Source organism: Mauremys mutica, chromosome 7, assembly GCF_020497125.1.
Source record: "Mauremys mutica isolate MM-2020 ecotype Southern chromosome 7, ASM2049712v1, whole genome shotgun sequence".
Classification (NCBI taxonomy): Eukaryota; Metazoa; Chordata; order Testudines; family Geoemydidae; genus Mauremys; species Mauremys mutica.
The window spans coordinates 2,434,399-2,454,193 of record NC_059078.1 but is presented as its reverse complement, the minus strand read 5'-3'; the positions used below and the strand labels follow the sequence as shown (position 1 = coordinate 2,454,193).

The 19,795-nt window shown below is 43.4% G+C and overlaps 1 long non-coding RNA gene across 8 annotated transcripts in view; it reads right to left on the bottom strand.

Moving 5' to 3' along the window:
- Positions 1-19,795, bottom strand: part of LOC123374008 — a 141,170-nt gene that overhangs the window by 33,508 nt on the left and 87,867 nt on the right. Inside the window, exon 8 of one of the 8 annotated variants that reach the window (XR_006580968.1) lies at positions 707-919. The exons of 5 other annotated variants lie outside the window; for them this stretch is intronic. This is a non-coding gene — a long non-coding RNA (uncharacterized LOC123374008). Of the gene's footprint in view, positions 1-706; positions 920-18,693; positions 18,795-19,795 lie in introns of those variants that run through there. 2 more of the 8 variants (XR_006580972.1, XR_006580963.1) reach the window with 2 other exon arrangements.

Genomic DNA, 19,795 nt, shown 5'->3' with positions numbered 1-19,795 from the left:
TCTGACCGCTGTTTGGCAGGCGCTGTGACATAAAATAAACTTTCCATCCAGATCCTGGTGTACAAGAGACCTAACTCTTAAAACTGCCATCATACCTGGGCTCTTCTCTCCTAGGACAGACACCAGCACGGATAAAGAGTCTTGACCTACCACACCACTATCACACACATTCATCTACTTTTGATGGTCTAAGGTGCTGGCGCTTTTGGTGCTGAAGACCCCGAATTCAATCTACAGTGATGACCAACCATCAAGCCAGCCAGACTCCAGCCAGCAGTGGCAGAAGCAGCCAAACAGAGACCTCTGGACATTCAGAGAGCTTTCTACAGTTTTGACTGGACTTCTCTGCCAGGTGCTGATTGGCTGTTTCCTCTAAACCTCCTGCTCCTCCTCTCTCACAGTCTCTTCACCTCACCTTGACTCCGCCACCTGTTTCCCCCTTTCCTATCTGCCTTTCCCATTTAGCTAATCCCCTGCTTACCATATCCACCAAAAACAGTGGAACTAGCATGCCATTTGCTGCCATCTCTACACTGTTCACTCACCTAGTGTTCCCCTTCCTTCCCCACCCCTTCCGCCATGGTAGGTCTGTCTTGTCTATTTAGCTTGTAGAGCTCTTCAAGGCAGGGGCTATCTCCTGGTCTGTATTTGTACAACGGGACCCCATTCTTCATTGGCCCTTAATCAATGCCATAATAAAACTTACTAAATAATACTCATGCTGCCTGTCTGTGTCCGTGGCTGCAATGTGTTCCACATGGATTTCTGTTGCCAGACCTGTCAGTCTAGTTCTGTTCACAAGTACCATTTTTTCCTTCTAATCCGGATGGATGCTTCATTGCTCTGACTCAAATGATGAAAGAGAATAGTAAAAATGCCACAAAATTAATTCCTCCCTATGGCAGGTTATCATGGAAAGCTGAAAAGATACAAAAATAGACCCATTCTCATTACTGCCATAAGACTGATAGGTAAATCTTATTGAGAGAAGGAAACTGTAATGAGAAGAATATAAATGTTAATGTGAGGTTCAAATGCAATTTTAATATTTATCCTGTAGAGGTAAATAGCCCTGGTGCATATCTGAACAATAAACACACACTAAATCAATTCAAGTGCTTGCAAACTAATCCATTTTCAAATAGGTTTCCTTGAAGGCAAAGAGTCTGCACTGCCAAGGACCCAGCCCTTTGATGATGGAAGCAGAAAAAAGAGGCACTAATCTGTGCCATTTTAAAAGCACCAGACTGCTGCATGCAGCTGTCTCCACTGGGCCATCGCTCATATCAGAAAGCACTTAGATTGTCAGTTATGCTTTCCCAGAGTCTCCAGTCATTGCTAAGACTTTTGTTGTGTTAACAGCTAAGATTCATCATTCTGAACACACACCAAATCCAAACACCTTTGAAATGTAGGGCGGTTCAAAAACCATATCTGGATCTGGACTAAAATTTGATAATGGCTCCAGTCCTTATACCAGGCTGATCCCAACTGGTGGATCTGAACACAACGGTGCTTAGGACCCAGTGAAGTGAATGGAAAGATTCTTACTGACGTCAATGGACTCTGATTAAGGCCCAATGAAGAAGCGATACCTGTAATATCTGCATAGTAGCAGTTAGGAAATGCTGATTTTTTTAAAATGGTTCCACCATACATGTTTTGGTGGCTGATTTGCAGATCTTCAAATATTTCATGACAGTTAGAGCTTTGGAAAGCAATAGTGATTTCACATTGCACTCAGCTGCACATCTGATATGTGACAATATTAATCAGACAAACACGCAATGGGTTTTTGTCTCCCTCCCCCACTTCAATAAAGTACAACATGTGTATAGTCCAGAATATAACCTGTGAAACATGTTTAATGCTTGGTGTTGACATGTAGGAATTAGGTGATAACCTCAGGCATTTGCCAGAGCATTGGTCTCTCCTCCAAAATGCCACGGATCATGATTTTAGGAAATCGAGGTAGGTGTTAGTATATAGGTCTGTTTGTTAGCCTGGGATAGAATTTTAGGTTTGACTTTTTGATACTCTTACATCTTATACTAATATGTGTAAACAAACGACAAAGCCGCTGTGATGTTGCTTCTGCCTAATCAGGTGGATTTGTTAGTACAATGGGAACAGATAAGAGCAGTTAAAGTGTTACTCACAGGGGGATGAGGAGAAGGTATAAAACACTAGAAGACCAAAGAAATGCCTATCCTCCCTCCTTACCACTCCCACAGGGTACAAAAGGGGTGGGACCATCGGCATGCATTGCAGGTATATTTGGGCCTGCTAAGGAGGAGGAGGAGGAGATGGGGAGGGACCCAGGCAAGGCTCTGCAGCATCAGAGCTGGGAAGGGGGACACGGGGTAAACACTCTGCGGTGTCAAAGCTGGGAATGGACTCTGCTGGCGTGTAGAGCCATGGATGTGTTTGCTTGGAACTAACCCCAATAAACATCACATTGACTGCACTTCGACTTCTGGTCTTCTGCTTTCTGTCTGCATGACAAGAACCAGGGAGGGGGTGAAGGGAAACACCTCTTACATTAGGTATCCCTTTAAAATATGGTAGGAGTCATTAAAAAGCCAATACATGCCAGGCTTAACTACCGTTATCTCCTATTCTAAGAAAAGGTGAACATAGGCTTCCCATCCACCCCCTCCTGAGATTACTGCTGAAAAATGCTGCCCCTTGGCCATACACCAAACTTCTGACAATTAGGAAGAAGCTTTCCCTGTGGACAGGTTTCCCTGTAACTGCCAAATGCAGGGTTTCTTCCACCTTCATCTGCAATAGCTGGGGCTGGCCATGTAGGAGAGAGAGAATACTGGACCAGAGAGGCCACTTGCCTGAGTCTCTCTGGCAATTTCTATATTCCTATGTGCTAATGTCTGCACTGTTAGATTACAGCCAGAATGCTTTCAATTGCTTTGTTTCTAGATGCAATCATCAAATTATTCTCAATATTGTTGTATTTACTATTACCTATCATTTAAAGGTAGTATATTTGATCTTAATACTTGTGAATTTTAAACAAAATACTATAGTTTCAGCCTCTATTTAATATCGTTTCCTTTTAAATTTGCTAGAATCTCTCAAAATCCAATAATGGTACATGTTATTGCCACTGGACATTACCTACAACAGAATGGGACGTTCAATGAAGACTGATTAATCAGTGCTCTTTGTAATTTCGCAGTATGCCAAAGAAGAGTAAATCATGTAAGCGTATCTAATTTTCCACTGCATAATGTCACTAATTATACAACAATTCTTGGATTAAACAGATCTTATGTAAACATAATGATCTCATTTGCAGTGAATTCCCTCAGTTTAGTTAACCAATTGCTTTTGTAATTCTGGAGGTATCATTAAAACCTTTCTAATTTAAATACAAACAGATGTGTATCATAATACCATTGTCAAATGTAACCCTTGATACTTTACTAAATAAGTGAAGGAAAAATTATATATTCCTCACGATATTTAATTACATGATTTGAAGAGGAAATAACTCCTAATGATGGAATTAAAGGTTTCAAGATCTAATTTGATTCAGCTATGTGCATATTGGCATATATCTTGGCATGCAGCAAAATGCGTCATGATTCTCGCATTCACAAGGGGATTAAAGCATTTTTGTTGTAAGAGACACTCACTCCGAGTGTATTATTAATACTGGGTCACTTTTCCCAAACTGCAGGAAATGCCTCCGCTACAATGCTTTGTGGTACATGTACAATCACCAGATGCTGCCCAAAATGGGGACCCACTGGCATCTGAGCAGAAGATAAGAGGTACTTAATGGCTCAATATCAGATGTCTTTGGAGCATGAAAATGCTTGTTTTTCAGGATGTTATTATGCTAATAGATTAAAACAGGCTCTTCTAAGCTCTTTTACAAATGTGTTTACCCCTGAAGACCATAAACAACTTGCTTTGCAGGCAATTCTCATGAATTATTACAGACTCTAAAAACAATTAGAGTGTTATCTGTTCAGGTTTCATGTTCAGTACAGTTAGCCTACATACAGTAAAAATAACGAGCAATCTACTGGAAAATATATATATATAATAGAGGAGTGTGAGATTGATCAGATAAAATAAATTAAAGTAGATTAGATTAAACAGATACTTATTCAGGAAATGAATTCTTATTCTAGGCACCGTGTACTGTTCTATCAAGAAACAGATTCAACAATAGCTGTTAACTTAATATCTAATTAGATGAGTCACTTTTTTCCCCCTGTTACCGCCCGTCTCCACAGCCAGCTGTTTTGCCCCTCCAGGCCTCTAGCACTGCCACCTCCCCTTTTTCTTCTCAGCTGTTCTTGCATATGAGATCAGGACGATGAGAATAAGACAAACAGAGCAGCTCAAGCTAGAAACAGTCCCTGGAGGAACCAATTTCAATCATCTGTTCAGCTGACTCCCCTGGGGTTACGAATCTCACTTGAGAAGGCCTGCCTGAGGGCATGCAGCCTACATGCTGTGACAGGCATAGATTGGGTTTTATGGACATATGCCACACATTCTTCTGCTACATCACCCTTCAATTAACAGGTATGGATCTTGGCAGGCACCACGGTATGCTGCACAGGGGATTAATATTGAACTATATTTTAACCAGGGGTTTTTCAGCTACCCTAGGGTACCTGTACATAGTTAGTCCCTGCCTCAGTAAGAGGTGTGCTGCTCATACATGGGCAATTGCTGAAGTACAGGACATGGACACATCTAGGCCCAGTTTACAGGTAGAATTTGAAAGCAAAAAATTCACACTGCCATGAGCACAGCTCCCGTTTCCCTGTGTTAGGCCAGATTGCCGGCAGGTGCACTCCACTGAAGTTAGCAGAGTCACACCAGCCCATCCATGGCCCATCCATTCTTCAGCTATACAGATGATAGCAGCATAACAGAAGCTATCAGTGTGGCCGGTGACTCTGTGACCATTAATGCCGTGTGTTGGGGGAAGAGATCAAACAGTGTTTACAGACAATGAATGGGAAGATTGTATCATGTCTCATGTAGGCAGATACCCAGGGTAAAATCCTGATACTGCACAGCACCAGTGGTCACCGTACAGTAACAAGGGAGCATACAACAGGAAATGACCAAGCTTTAAAAAACACACGAGATTAAACTTAGGCTACTGGATCCATAATTAGCAATGTAAGGACTGAGTGAAATCCTACTGAAGGCAGTTGGCTCTTTCCTTTGATTACAATGGGCCTTGGATCAGGCCCCTAAACAAGTGGCCTGACTTTCAAAAGTGCTAAGCACCCAGTGGTCCCCACTGAAGTCAGCTAGAGCTGCACAGTACTCAGTATTTTTGAAAATCAGGCCTCTTATTTAGGTCCTTAAATCTGCATTTCAAAACGTAATGTTTGACTCCTAGGTTTGACAATCTTGGCCCATTTTCTAACCCTATGATTTGAAATGTTGGCTCTGTTTGCTGTACATATAAAACTTCCCTGAATATTTGCAGCACTTTAGATTTTCAAAAATGAGATAAATTCATCTTCTTGGCTCTTTGTATGCAGTTTCCTGATTTGCACAGTAACCATCCATTCAAATTAGGTGCCACAAGTACAGAACTATTCGGTGCCTGGAATGGTGCACATAAGGATTTTGAAAACATGGTACTTACTGTGTCCTTTGATCTGCAACTAATGTCACTTATCTGTGCATGGAAATTATTACCCAAAATGTTTCCTTGGGGGAACTCATGAACAAACTTTGTATTTGACCATTTTGTTAACATGCTTAGTTTCTAGTTAATTTATTTTTCAACAGCAGCAAACAGAGAATTAATTGGGCTTAGGCTCATTCCACCCCACTGACATATCCTTGGTGAGGAATAGTAACTAATTAGTTAGACTAGCTGACCCTTGCAATCGCTTCTAGCCCTATGGTTCTATAATTCTGTGAATTAGGTACGAGATGATTAAGGTTAGCAGCTGCATTCTCTCTTCTTTTTGGGTGATTACAGATTTTTATCATTATTATTATTATTGAAGTCATTCCTGTGCTACTATTTGAAAAATTATTACATTTTAGTCCTTTTCAAATAAACAGTATGAATTAATATTAACAGAGACCCTTCTCTTAACTTTAGTCAATCATTAGCAGCCTACAATGCCAAATATCAGCGGTTCAACATCTTTCTTTATTTGCATTTTCTGCTGAAAAACTAAAACACAAGACCAAGAAAATGTAGTTGCAATGACTGGACTCTGAGGATAAAAGGATATTTCACACTCTCCCTGAGGACACGGTTACCTTGAGAGGCTCCTCATGCTATGACAGGTCAGGTTTCTCAGGAAGGTCATTTTCTGACATTTGATAATGGTATGGCTGAGCATTATCAATTTAGGCAGCGTGTACAAGACACTAGACATCTATATAGCTGCATTATGAGAATTAGCCAGGACATGTCAATTTGGTAACCTTGCTGTAATGAAATGATCGATGACCAACTGGTGAGAAAGATCACAACTCTACAGATCTGTACAATATTACTCTCTGAATCAAATCTGACATGAGTAAGGCAGGAACATTTCTCCTCAAGTGGAACAAGACTTCAAGGAAGCCAAGACACTTAAAAATAGAAATACAAGTGTAGAAGAAGTTGAGCCACAAAGGAAAGGTTTGAATTTTTAGGCAGGGAAAAAAAACGGAATCTGAATAGACCCTTAAATGGCTCATATCACACTGTGATGGATGTGCCAACACCTCTCCCTGGCTAACACACTTTTCAGGAAGTGTAAAGGATATTTGCTTATTTTTTAACTGCAAGAGCATTCCACAAATTATGCCATTCTCCTGAGTAAGTTGTAATTAGCAAGTGTCCTACTGCCTTTCAGGTTTATTACAACGCTGCACATCACAACAGTGCCCTAACAAGGCAATAAAAAAGAATCGAATTAATCTATGCACTGGAGCACATCTCCCAGGGAGGCAAAGCTATGGTGCAAGTAAAACAAGGCTCCAGACACCCCTCACTCCCCTTTATGACTGAGCGCAAGACGCTGCACTTGGCGCAAGACATAAGAATGTAGCAAAAGGTGGCTGGTTCTGAAGATTCCCCTGACCCTTGGCCTGGCCAGGGCATGAGTCTGTGGGGTAAATTAGAGCAGCCTTGCAAGGGGCCTTTCCTGCCCAGCCATGCCCCCTTGCCCCTGGCAATAGCACTAATGGCAGGGGCTGAGCATGGTGCGGTCTGAGCCACTACAGCAGCTCTCCCCCACCCGAGGACTCCATAGGCAGAGAGGATTTCCTGAAAGGCTGCTTTTGTGCTGGGGCCAGGATCTGGCACAAATGTTCCAGCTCCTCCTCCTTAATCTCCTCAGCTGCTTCCTGTTTACATCATGGTGTTTTAATAACAGGAGAGGTACATGCCAGTGCTGGTTCAGAGTCCCGTTCAATACATATTTGGGATGAAATCCTGGCCCCATTGAAGTTACAGAGAGTTTTGCAATTGGTTTAAGTGAGGCCAGGATTTCACCCATGGGGTTCCAAAATTTATCAGCAGATCTCATTATCTTTACGAGGTCTGAAATCTTATTAATGTTTCTGCTCCAAGATTGGCTAGAGGGAACAGCAGTCACAATTCATGGCTCCCCACTAACTGTAATGGGTGTGCTAATCACCCCTTTGCTCCTCCTCCGATCACTAATTTCCCACCTCAGTCAGAGTTTGTTTGCCTTCATGTCACATCACAAACCCTACTCGCTCATCAATGCAAAGGGGGCAGTGGATGACAGCAAATGTTCAGGGTAGGAGGTAGGTTGAGTTCTTGGTAGCTGGCCGTATCATCATGTGCTATTTGATGTGGTGTTGTGAGACAGGCATCTCTACTGAACTGAATAAACAAACATACAAGAACTTAATGTTAAGCAATACGGGATGGGCCAAAGCTGGCTGAAAACAGAGCAGCAACGTATTTGACTGAATCTTGGGCAGTACATGAAAAGGTTAATCCTGCAACAAGCAGGGACTATGCTATGCTACTGAAGTGGTTTTGAGTGGATGAGTGGATTCACTGTTCTAGTGTCTATTTGATCTCAGCTAAGGTAATGATTATTACTGTTATTTAAGGCGTTGGACAAAACTTTGACTCAATCTCATTGACAAAGTAGACATGGTTCCTCCAGCAGCTTTTGCCTTGGGAAGTGCAGAAGACATGTCCTGGCCATGAGTTGCCTTCAGACTATCCTTTTGAAGGACTCTTCTTGATATAAAGAACTTACTAAAATTCACTGATTCAGCTAATAGGGGAAAACAATGTTCCCAAGAAAGTCTCACCCAGAAAGCTTTTTTTAAACGATGAGCTTTCACATAAAGCCTGATCCAAACCCGCTACATCAGGTGGAAAAGACTCCCAATAAATGCCTTTGGGTCAGGCCTTTAGTGGCTTTATTTAATTGCGAGATTAAATTGGGGGGTTGGACTAGATGACCTCCTGAGATCCCTTCCAACTCTGATAATCTATGATTCTAAGATCTGAGATTTTAATTTGGACCAGGGTGAAAGTTGCACGCATTTCACCAGGCCAAGATTTTTAAAAATGGGACACAAAAATAAAGCTCCTAAATCCCTCTATAGGCTCCTAAATACTTGGCCTGATTTCCGGGGGGTTTACCACCTACTACTTTTACCAAAGTCAGTGCTCCGGTATGTTTCATTTAAAATCCATCTCTGCTCTGAGGAGTGACTGTAAAGTGGCTTTGTGGTGCTCCCTGCTTCAGAGCCAAATTTCCAAAGAGCCCAGCACTTTGGTCAGCATGGGGTGCTGAGTCATTGGGAAATCTGGCCCTCAGTGACTCCATATCAGATGTGCTCAGTTTACAAAGAGAGAAAAGATATTGGATCTGGTCCTGACACGGTGTCACTTCCCTGACTTACATGGAGTTACGATAACAGCTGGCACCAGCTGAGGATCTGGCCCATTTTCAATAGCTGCCAACCCAGCAACCTCAAGCTGGATTCTGAAATGCAAGACGGATTATTTCCTTCTCATGTGCCATTATCACCAGTGATAAAGATCCCAAATCCTGCCCTCAGTTATCTGTGTGCAGCCCTAGGGCTTTCACTGAGATTGGAATTCAGTAATCGGCTACACCTGTGCAAACAGCTCTGCAGCAGATGCACAAGAAGGCTCAGGATGCAGTTCATTCTCTTTACCCATTTGGCTCTACAAAGCCGGCAAGAGGAACAAAGTAGCAAACACGTATTATTGTCAGTAGAGTGAGCAGACAGGCCCCAGAATACACCCGACGAGCAGAACTGCCATTTTTCCATAGTCATTTTCCAGACTAGAACTTTAAATATTTGGTTTGTTAATTCTATGCTTTAACTCTAGTCTAGTATAGAATATGTTGTCCTAGGCTGTGTAATTTGTTGGGAGGTCCCTCTTCCTCCTCCTCAGAGCCATTCATCACTTCCACCAATGCTGGAATAACACTGCCTCTCCCGTGGACCTGGAGGCATGCGGTGTAACTTCATTTAGTGTGGTTAATTGAAAGACATTGACACCATTAACTGAGGCTGCACTTGTACTTTCTTGGTTAGCCACATTCGTTCCTTGGGCACTGGTTGGCAGTCTCAGTGACTGATCCCCTCTTCACTCCCTCTTATGCCCACAGTCCTGACACACGTCAGAAGGCAAAATATCCAGAATAAAGGCTGGGCTCTTCTTGGCTTGGAACATCCCTCAGTGAAGGTCTCTGGCCTGTGTTATGCAGGAGGTCAGATGAGATGATCAGCATAGTCCCTCTGGCCTTGAAATCTACGAAATGTCTAAGCTATTGCTCTCTGGACGAAGGGCACAGGCATGCCTAAAACATGTTACCAGTTGTAAAAGCAAAATGCAATATTTTTAATATGCAGATCAATATTTTAGGAGTATTTGAGTCTAGCTGCCCTCTGTATGTCAGTGCAAATGTACCTCATTACTGATTTGCGGTATGTAAAGTCAAAGGACAGTTTCTGAAAAAGAGTATATCCTTTAAAGGCGTGTGAGACTCTTATTTGTCTTCAGTCTTACAGTAAATAGCTTACCTACTTATGGAGGAGAAAAATTTACCCTTGGAATATAGCATCAAGTTTGCACTCAAGCAACTAAGACAACCTGTGTCTAGTGTGTGCTGGTTAGCAAGGTCTCTTTATTATAGCTAAACAGCTAAATATTGACTATGGAGGAGAACAAGGAAGCAGATGCTTTATCTAAATTACTTCTGATCAGTTGATTTGAGGAGGCTGGTGAAAATAAAGTGGTTTGCAAAATTCACATGAATTCAGCACACACACACACACACACACACACACACACACACCCCTATCTAAGCATGATCAGTAAAACCTTCCCAACAAAGATCACAATCCTACTGGCAATGAACGTCTGTCCTAAGTGACTGGCCTATTAAGAACACATTGAGACGGATTGCTGTGTATGGTATTTACACAGAAAGGAAGGTTGTCTGCTCCTTGCTTTACTCATGTGAGTGGTCCCGTTGGCTTCACTGACAATACTTGTCTGAGTAAGGCAGGCAGAACTGGGCATGGAATGATGGCGCAGTGTCAGGAAGGTGGATGTAGCTTTTGAGTGCATTGGCTATCCAGAAATATTGTGTCCAGAATGGAGAAAGAGAAGGGAGGAAGAGGCAGGTTCCTGTGAGTCCCAATTACACCTCGAAGGAACTGCAGGGGTCAGACGGGTTTCTGAACAAGGAGGTTTCCAAACACCATAAATAACAGGGACATGTAGAGAAATGACTTTGGATGTGTTACTTTTTTAACTCAACACTCCACTGCAGCATCCTGAGCCCCTCTGAAGCACCCTGAAGACTGAAATACCTCAAAAGATATTGTCATGTCACGCTCCCTTCTCCCCACCAATGGCTTTGCAGAGGCAGGGATGGCTTGTTGTCACCACACTCTGTTGCATCTTATTTAGATTTAAAACTAAAATGGTTTGCTCTAATAGCATTAGTGTTAATGGAGTTGTATGTTGCGAATGGTTAACAGTCTCTCACTGTTTATATTTCAGCAGGAATTCATTATACCACCCCCAGGTACAATCTCATTAACATTATCTCTTAATTAGCTAAGAATAATTTATTTAAAGTACAGAGATGAAAAAATATTCTGGGCCTGATTCTCTTCTCACACGAAAGGGAAGTTACTTATCTTATTGTAACTGGAAATGTAACCAAAAATGTAACCAAAAATGCCAGCAAAGCTAAACAGAGTAAAAAGACTTCCTTTAAAAATTGGAAGCCAAATCCTTCTGAGGAAAATAGAAAGGAACAAACTCTAGCAAGTCAAGTGTAAAAACATAATTAGACAGGCCAAAAAAGAATCTGAAGAGCAACTAGCAAAAGACACATAAACTAACAGCAAAAAAAAAAATGTTTAAGAACATCAGAATCAGGCAGCCTGCCAAACAATCAATGATGCCACTGGATGATCGAGATGCTCAAGGAGCACTCAAGGAAGACAAGGCCATTGCAGAGAAGCTAAACAAATTCTTTGGATTAGTCTTCACTGCAGATGATCTGAGGGAGATTCTCACACCTGAGCCATTCTTTTCAGCTGACAAATCTGAGGAACTGTCCCAGATTGAGATGTCAGTAGAGGAGGTTTTGGAACAAATTGATAAATTAAAAAGTAATAAGAGATCAGGACCACCTGGTATTCACCCAAGAGTTCTGAAGTAATTCATATATGAAATTGCAGAACTACTGCAATTTCGTATATGAAATTTTATGAAACTTACATCGGACTCTGTACCAGATGACTGGATGATAGTTAATGTTACACTTATTTTTTTAAAAGGTTCCAGAGGCAATCCTGGCAATTATAGGCCAAGAAGCCTAACTTCGGAACCAGGCAAATTGGTTGAAACTATAGTAAAGAACAGAATTATCAGGTACATAGATGAACACAATATGTTGGGGAAGAGTCAACACGGCTATTTAGAGGGCAATCACACCTCACCAATCTACTAGAATTCTTTGAGGGGGTCAACAAGCATGTGCACAAGGATAATGATCCAACTCATATCATGTACTTGGACTTTCAGACAAGCCATGACAAGGTCCCACAGCAAAGGCTCTTAAGCAAAGGCAGGCATGGGATAAGAGGGAAGGTCCTCTCATGGATCAGTAACTGATTAAAAGATAGGAAATAAAGAGTAGGAATTAATAGTCAGTATTCACACTGGAGAGAGGTAAATAGCAGGGTCCCTCAATGATCTGAACTGGGACCAGTGCTGTTCAACATATTCATAAATGATCTGGAAAAAAGGAGTAAATAGTGAGATGACAAAATTTGCAGACAATACATACTTATATAAGATAGACTGTGAAGCTTTACAAAGGGATCTCATAAAACTGGTGACTGAGCAACAAAATGGCAGATGAAATTCAATGTTGATAAATGCAAAATAATGTACATTGGAAAACATAATCTCAACTATACATGCAAATGATGGCATCTAAATTAGCTGTTACCACTCAAGAAAGATCTTCAATTCATTGTGGATAATACTCTGAAAACAGCTGCTCAGTCCACCACAGCAATCAAAAAAGCTGACAGAATGTTAGGAACCATTAGGAAAGGGACACAAAATATCCTAATGACACTATATAAATCCATGGTATGCCCACACCTTGAACATTGTGTTTAGTTCTGGTCACCCCATCTCAAAAGAGTTATTAGAATTGGAAAAGGTACAGAGAAGGGGCAATAAAAATGATTAGGGCTATGGAACAACTTCCATATGAGGAAAGATTAAAAAGACTGGGACTGTTCAGCTTGGAAAAAAGATGATTAAGCGGGGATATGATAGAGGTCTATCTACTCATGAATGATGTGGAGAAAGTGAATAGAGAAGTGTTATTTACCCCTTCACATAACAGAAGAAACAGGATTCACCCAATGAAATTAAAAGGCAGCAGGCTTAAAAACAAACAAACAAAAGGAAGTATTTCTTCCCACAATGTACAGTCAACCTGTGGAACTCATTGCTAGAGGATGTTGTGAAGGCCAGATGTATAACTGGATTCAAAAAAGAATTAGATAAGTTAATGGAGGATAGGTCCATCAATGGCTATTGGTCAAGGTGGTCAGGGACACAACCCTATGCTCTGGGTGTCCCTAAGTCTCTGACCGCCAGATGCTGGGACTGGACAACTGGGGATGGATCACTCGATAATTGCCCTGTTCTGTTCATTCCCTCTGGGGCACCTGGCACCGGCCACTGTTGGAAGACAGGACACTGGGCTAGATGGACCTTTGGCCATACTGGATGAGACCATTCTTATGTTATGTTCCTTACTGGCGGAAAGATTCCAATCAGACCCTTCAAGAATCTGGTACTAGTGGGTGAATAAGGATCAAGTTACCATCCATTGATGGGTGAAACGCTCTGATTGCCAGCAGATGAATCTGTAGTGAGCTAAGGGAATGGTCTGCCATCTTGAATGTAAAAATATAGTCCAAAATAGCAGAAATAGTCCCACTGTCTCTGGAAGGTAAGGGTTGTGGCAGGGCCAGATAAAGAAATGTTTCCACTTTGCTAGGTAATATTTTCTGGAGTCTTTTCTGCTGTTAAGAATAGTTTATACAGCTTCAGAGAAGGAATGTTCTAGGCTTGATTCCTATCCAAATGTCAAGCCACAGAACAAGAGCATCCAGGATGTGAAGTCTGAGCCTGCCATTTTCCTGGGTCAAGAGATCCAGGAAGGTCCTAATGCTGATAGTAGACAGGATGATCTCTGTAGAAGCCTGGGAACCCAGAATTGTCTAGGCCATTTGGGGGCAATGTGGATGATTCATGCCCTGACCAGTTGACTCTTTTGTAGCACCCGAGGTATTACTGACTAGGAGGGACTACTAGTGATCTGTCCAAGGCAGTAAGAGAGCACCACCTCGGGAACACTGTCTCATGGAGCACTATATATTGCAATTCCTGTTTGCCTCTGAGGTGCCAAACAGGAGGACTGTGAACTGGCAGTAGGTGTTGTTCACCACAAACCTGAGGTGCTTCCTGTGGGACAGTTATCGCTAAGTCGAGGGCGGTGTACCAGTCCCCTGAATCCAAGGAAGGGATGATGGAGGCCAAAGAGACTATGCGGATTTTGAGTTTCTTCACAAACTTGTTGAGTTCTTGCAGATCTAGGATGGGCCTGAGCCTTCCTTTGACTTTCGGTATTAGGAAATACCGGGAATAGAAGCCCTCGCCCTTCTGCTCCTGAGGAACCTCTTCCACTGTCCCTAGCGAAAGGAGCAAGTGCACCTCCTGTGTAAGGAGTTGCTCGTGAGAGGGATCCCTGAAGAGGGATGGGGAAGGAGGGGGAAGGACAGGAGAGCAGAGAATTGGATGGAGTATCCCCTCTCTACCGTGCGGAGCACCCAGCAGTCTGAAGTGATATGGGACCATGCACAGTAGAAACGGACAGTCAAGACGAAAAGGTAAGGCAGGGTAGATCCAGTACTCGATCTGGTACACCATCCTCATGCGTGCCTTCAAAAGGCCTGTTTCTGGCCCGCAGAAGGCTTGGTCTGGCCAGAGACCTGGCCTGAGGATGGATGTGGCTTCTTCCTGCTGCTCCTATTCCTCCTCTGGGAACCATCCTGTCAGTTTTACTGGTAAAACCGCGGAGGAGGTTGCGGCCTGAAATGCCTGTGTTCTGTAGCAGGGGGGTGTATACCCAGGGACTTGAGGGTAGCACTCGAGTCTTTTAAACTGTGCAGTCTCCTGTCTGTCTTTTCGGAAAATAATGCCTCACCTTCAAAGGGTAGGTCCTGGATGGTCTGCTGACTTCATGAGGTAGTCCAGAGATTTGGAGCCAAGAGGACCTCCTCATGGCCAGCCCCGTAACCATGGTACAGGCAGCCACATCCATGCCATAAAGAGCCACCTGCAAGGAGGCCCTAGAAATGAATTTGCCTTCCTCCACCAAGGCCTTCAGTTTGGAACAGGAGTCTGGCGGCAGCAGGAGTTAAAGGAGTATTTGCTAATGATGGCCTGTTGGTTTGCAATTCAGAGCTGCAATCCACTCGTAGAGTAGACTTTCCTCCCAAATAAATCAAGCTTTTTGGCCTTCCAGTTTTTGGGGGAGAGTCCCTGGAACCCCTGGCGCCCCCTTTGGTTTGCAGCATCCACCACCAGGGAGTCAGGTGGCAGGTGAGTGTACAAGTGCTCATACCCCTTTGAGGGGACGAAATAGCATCTCTCATTCCTCCTCGCTGTGGGGGGCAAGGAGGCCAGGATCTGCCACCAAGTTTTTGTGGTTTCACTTATAGTTTTAATAAGTGGCAGCGTGATACGTTAGGGTCCAGAGGGGGCGAGGACGTCCACCACGGGATCTGCATCCTCTACCACCTCCTCTGCCTGGATCCCCAGGTTCTGGGCCACCCTGCACAACAACCGTTGCAGGACCCTATTGTCCTCCAAGGCCGGGTCCATTGACATGCCCGCAACAGCCTCATCTAGGGAGGACAAAGACGAAAACACCAGCCCATGGCCCTGGTCATGGCCCTTGGCACCCAAAGGGTCGTGGTGCTGGCCTGCCGATTGTGCCAGGATCGTCAGCGCTGGGATCGTCAGTATGGAGCTCAAAGCGGCAGGCAGGCGTCATCGCTGGAGATGGACCCGGTGCCAGTTGCTGCGAAGGGGCGATGGATGTTGATGCGATTGATGCCAATCTGGATCTCGAGGCCTGGCTCTGACCCTGGGCCTGATGGTAAGGCCAGGGAGCCTTGATGGTTGCCATTAAGATAGCCATGGTGCCGGATCAGGCCGGCAGTGTCGCCTAGATCTAGACCTCCTGCCAAATGATTGGACTCTGCCTTGGACTCTGAGGTCTCAGAAAAAGATGACCTCAGAGGAGCGGTACTGGGTGGTGCTGAAGAGCGGTGCCGAGCCTCTGGGGACCGGTGCGGTTCCCACCCTGTGGGCGGCCGGTGCTGGGGAGTGGCACACCAGAGATGGGGAGTGGTGTGACATCACTGCTGGCTTGCTCCTAGATGGAATAGGCAGGCAGGTTAACACCGGTGCCTCATCCCTCCTTGGGGAAGGCAGAGCCGTCAGGCGAATAAGGTCCTGCACTGCCTCAAAAGTCTCCAGAGTGGAGAGGAGTTGAATGTCCACCCATGATGGTCCGGAGAATGGCAGTGAGCCAGACTCGACTGGACCCCTTGCGCGGCAGGAGTCGACGAGCCCCTTGGAAGAAGGCTGGGTAGGCTGAGTTCTCCCTGCTGCTGTCTCCTTAGGCTTAGGAGCAGGAGAGCGCCCCTCTCCTGCCTCTTTTTCTTCTGGGGCACTGGAGAGACAGATCGGCGCCTACCAGAAGTCTTATGTTCGGTGCCGTGTCAGTGCCAGGAGTCCTTAGTCTACTTTCTGGGCACTGGTGCACTGGGCATGGAGGAGGAGGCGCTCGGCATGGGCTCCGCCGACCTGGGGTCGGATTGTGGGCGGAGGGATGCCTCCATGAGAATAAGCCTGAGTCTCTGCTCGCGATCCTTTAGGGTCCTCGGCCGAAACCCTTTACAAACGTGGCACTTGTCCTTTTGGTGATTCTTGCCAAGGCACTTCAAACAAGAATTGTGTGGGTCACTTTTTTGCATCAACTTTCTGCAGACTTCACATAGTTTGAACCCCGGCGACCGAGGCATGCTTTTCCTTTTAATCTGGCCTTGAAATCTACCGTGTAACAATCACAAACATTAAATTCAGTGACAAACCCTAATACAAACAGCAGCTCCAGAGGATGTTATGGAATTTACTCACTAAAAAGAAAAATGACTGCCAGCCGTATCCCCATTCCTCCACTAAGGAGCTGCTCTGGTTTATACCAGGAGAGAATCCAGCCCTGTATCTACAAACAGGACATTTGATTATTTTGCTGCTCAAAAACCTACTTTCATTGTGGATAGAATCATAGAACTGGAAGGGACCTTGAGAGGTGATCTAGTCTAATCCCTTGCACTCATGGCAGGACTAAGTATTATCTTCTAGATGCTCTACATCCCTGACAGGTCTTTGTCTAACCTGTTCTTAAAAATGTCCAACGATGGAGATTTCACAACCTCCCTGGGCAATTTATTCCAGTGCTTAGCCACCCTGACAGGTAGGAACTTTTTCCTAATGTCCAACCTAAACCGCCCTTACTGCAATTTAAGCCCATAGCTTCTTGTCCTATCCTCAGAGGTTAAGAACAATTTTTCTCCCTCCTCCTTGTAACAACCTTTTATGTACTTGAATACTGTTATAGGATAGATATCCAATGATGTGCATGTTGCTCAGGATTAGAATTATGGGTAAAACCCTGGCCCTATTGAAGTCGATGGTAAAACTCCCTTTGACTTCACTGGGGCCAAGATTCCAGGATGTATAACAGGAGCAGCTGCAGTTTCCTACCAAGGACAATGCATACATCAATGGATCGACAGAACATATGCATTCAGGTCACTGGTTATTGTATACACTAGGTATCAGGTCTTCTGCTTTGGATTTTTTATTGTGTAGTATTTGTGTGTTGTCAAACTTTTAAAACTTGGGTAAATTATAAAGGTAATCTCCTCCTGTGGGCTAGGTGCATTATTCTGTTCTAAAAGGTTTTCTACCATCCAGTGCTGACCACTTTAGAAGTCAGCATGCTGGATTAAATGGGCCACGGCTCTGTTCCAGCATGCCAGTTCCTATTAAAATTAGTGAGGAAAACAGAGTGCTCCAGGTTACTATGGTATTCCAGACAGCAGCCCTCAAAGTCCTATGCTAATGATTTAGAAGCCTAATGTTTACATGCTTAGTTTAAAAGTATAGTGATTTACGAGACAGCAGGATTACATCAGTGTAATTGAGAGAAGGATTTTGCCCAGAGGCTCTATTTAGAAATTAGACATCACTTTTAAAATATGCCCACTAGCGTTTTAGTGCACCGTTGAGAGGTTCCTGCTCTGATGCTGCATCAAAGCAACATTGAAAGCAGGGAACATGCAGGTTTTAAAGTGGCTAGATGAGAAAAAAAACCTTGGTTACCTAAAGGAAATGATTTGAAGGGTTGATGCCAATATACAGAAGTACTTTGTAATCCAATCTAATAAATCTCTCTAAATGAGTGTTGAATCCCAAAGCCCCTCACCAGGGAGAGAAAGAGCCTCCCCCAACGGAATCAGAATAGCAGCAAACATGCTTTAAAACAACAGGCAAGCGAAAGGAGCAAGATGCGACCCTAGTGGGGAAATGGAAGGGTAAAGACGGCGTTTCGCCTGCAAGCCCAGGTGTGGCTGCTGGCACAGCTCAGAGCTCCAGCGAGCTGTTCAGTGCTGCTCTACTAATACAAGACAAGAGACAATGATCACCCTTGAAATATAGGCTGTTTTCCACACAGCCCCTTTTGTTTTGTCTTCCAAGGGCAATTGGAAGAAGATGCTGAAGATTCCGGTTATAGGTAATGTTACTGACATGTTCAGCTCTCACAGTTCTACAGTTTCAACTTTTTTTTAAATAAGTTTCCCATAATTATTACAAGTTTTGGGTCTAATTCCAGCTGAGGCTTTAATGGGACTCATTCCGACAAGATATAGGATATTGTCCCAGTAGAGTCTCATTTGGAAATGGGCCACTTGCAATTACCAGTGTGCAGAGCTGTGCAAGATTAAAAGCACAGGCAGTGTAATTTCTACCTTGTGTCCCAGGCTCTGTGGATTTGTTACTCATCCAGGCTGTCCATCTGGGGAGCAAACAGCATGTACTCCTTGATGAGAAACTCTGGCCAACCGACCAGCTGTGAAAAAAATAGATTACTCTTGTCATTTTTTCTCCTAGGTAATTTGCTGGGAGTAAAAATATAATTTCTTTGAAGGTGTGCAGTTAAAAGAAAATTCTATGGATGGGTCTGACTTATATTTAAAAAAGTTCACTACATTTATTTGTTAAATCTAATTTTTAAAATGATACCACTGATGGAACAGTCTGTCCGGCCATTTAAGATGCTAGGAAAGTGAATTTCTATTCTTTGAAGTAGAGTTTAAAAGCACAATGGTTGCTGAAGGAAAGAGTTCTTTCTAAATGCGCTGTTGCACTCTCTAAAAGGCAAAGCAGACATTATTTTAAAAATATTAGGAAAATGATGGGAAAAAACCAAATGTGCCTACTGCACCCAGGAAACTGAATTGATCTATTATTCTCTGTTATTCAAGAGTATTTCACTAATTCTTGGCAGGATTCAAGAGTTCATTTGAAGTCTTAGGTTAAAGGTAGGTCCAGTGACCCAGAACTGCTGTGAAAAGGGAGACTGCTGATACCACATTAAATAGTGATACAAATACACTAGTGGTGTTTTACATGTAGAGATCACAAAGTGTAAAGAGGATTGAATGTGTCAAATTAAATTGAATTGTTCAGTGTGGATCCAACAGAGTTAAGGACAGAATTTGAAAATAAAATATCAGCTATAATACTTCCTGCACAGTGAGTTACAAAATATTCAGACAGCAATAAGCAGTGCAGTCTATTAATGGCTGCTTGCTCTAGAATTTAAAACCTAGATGCAGCAGCCAAGTGTGTTTGGGTTACACTACCCTTTTGCCTTCGTTATAAGCTAACAGAAAAAGACCAAGAAGTTACACATTTGCCAGGTAGAAGTCAAGGGGCTTTTTAGATTCAGAAATTATTATACCATTTAGAGTAATACTTCCAGTTTCAATTATGGTAGTGTGTGTTCACCTTTAGCACAAGTGGTAGAGGTCTGTGCCGCGGTAGAGGAGATCTCAGATTCAGAGCCTG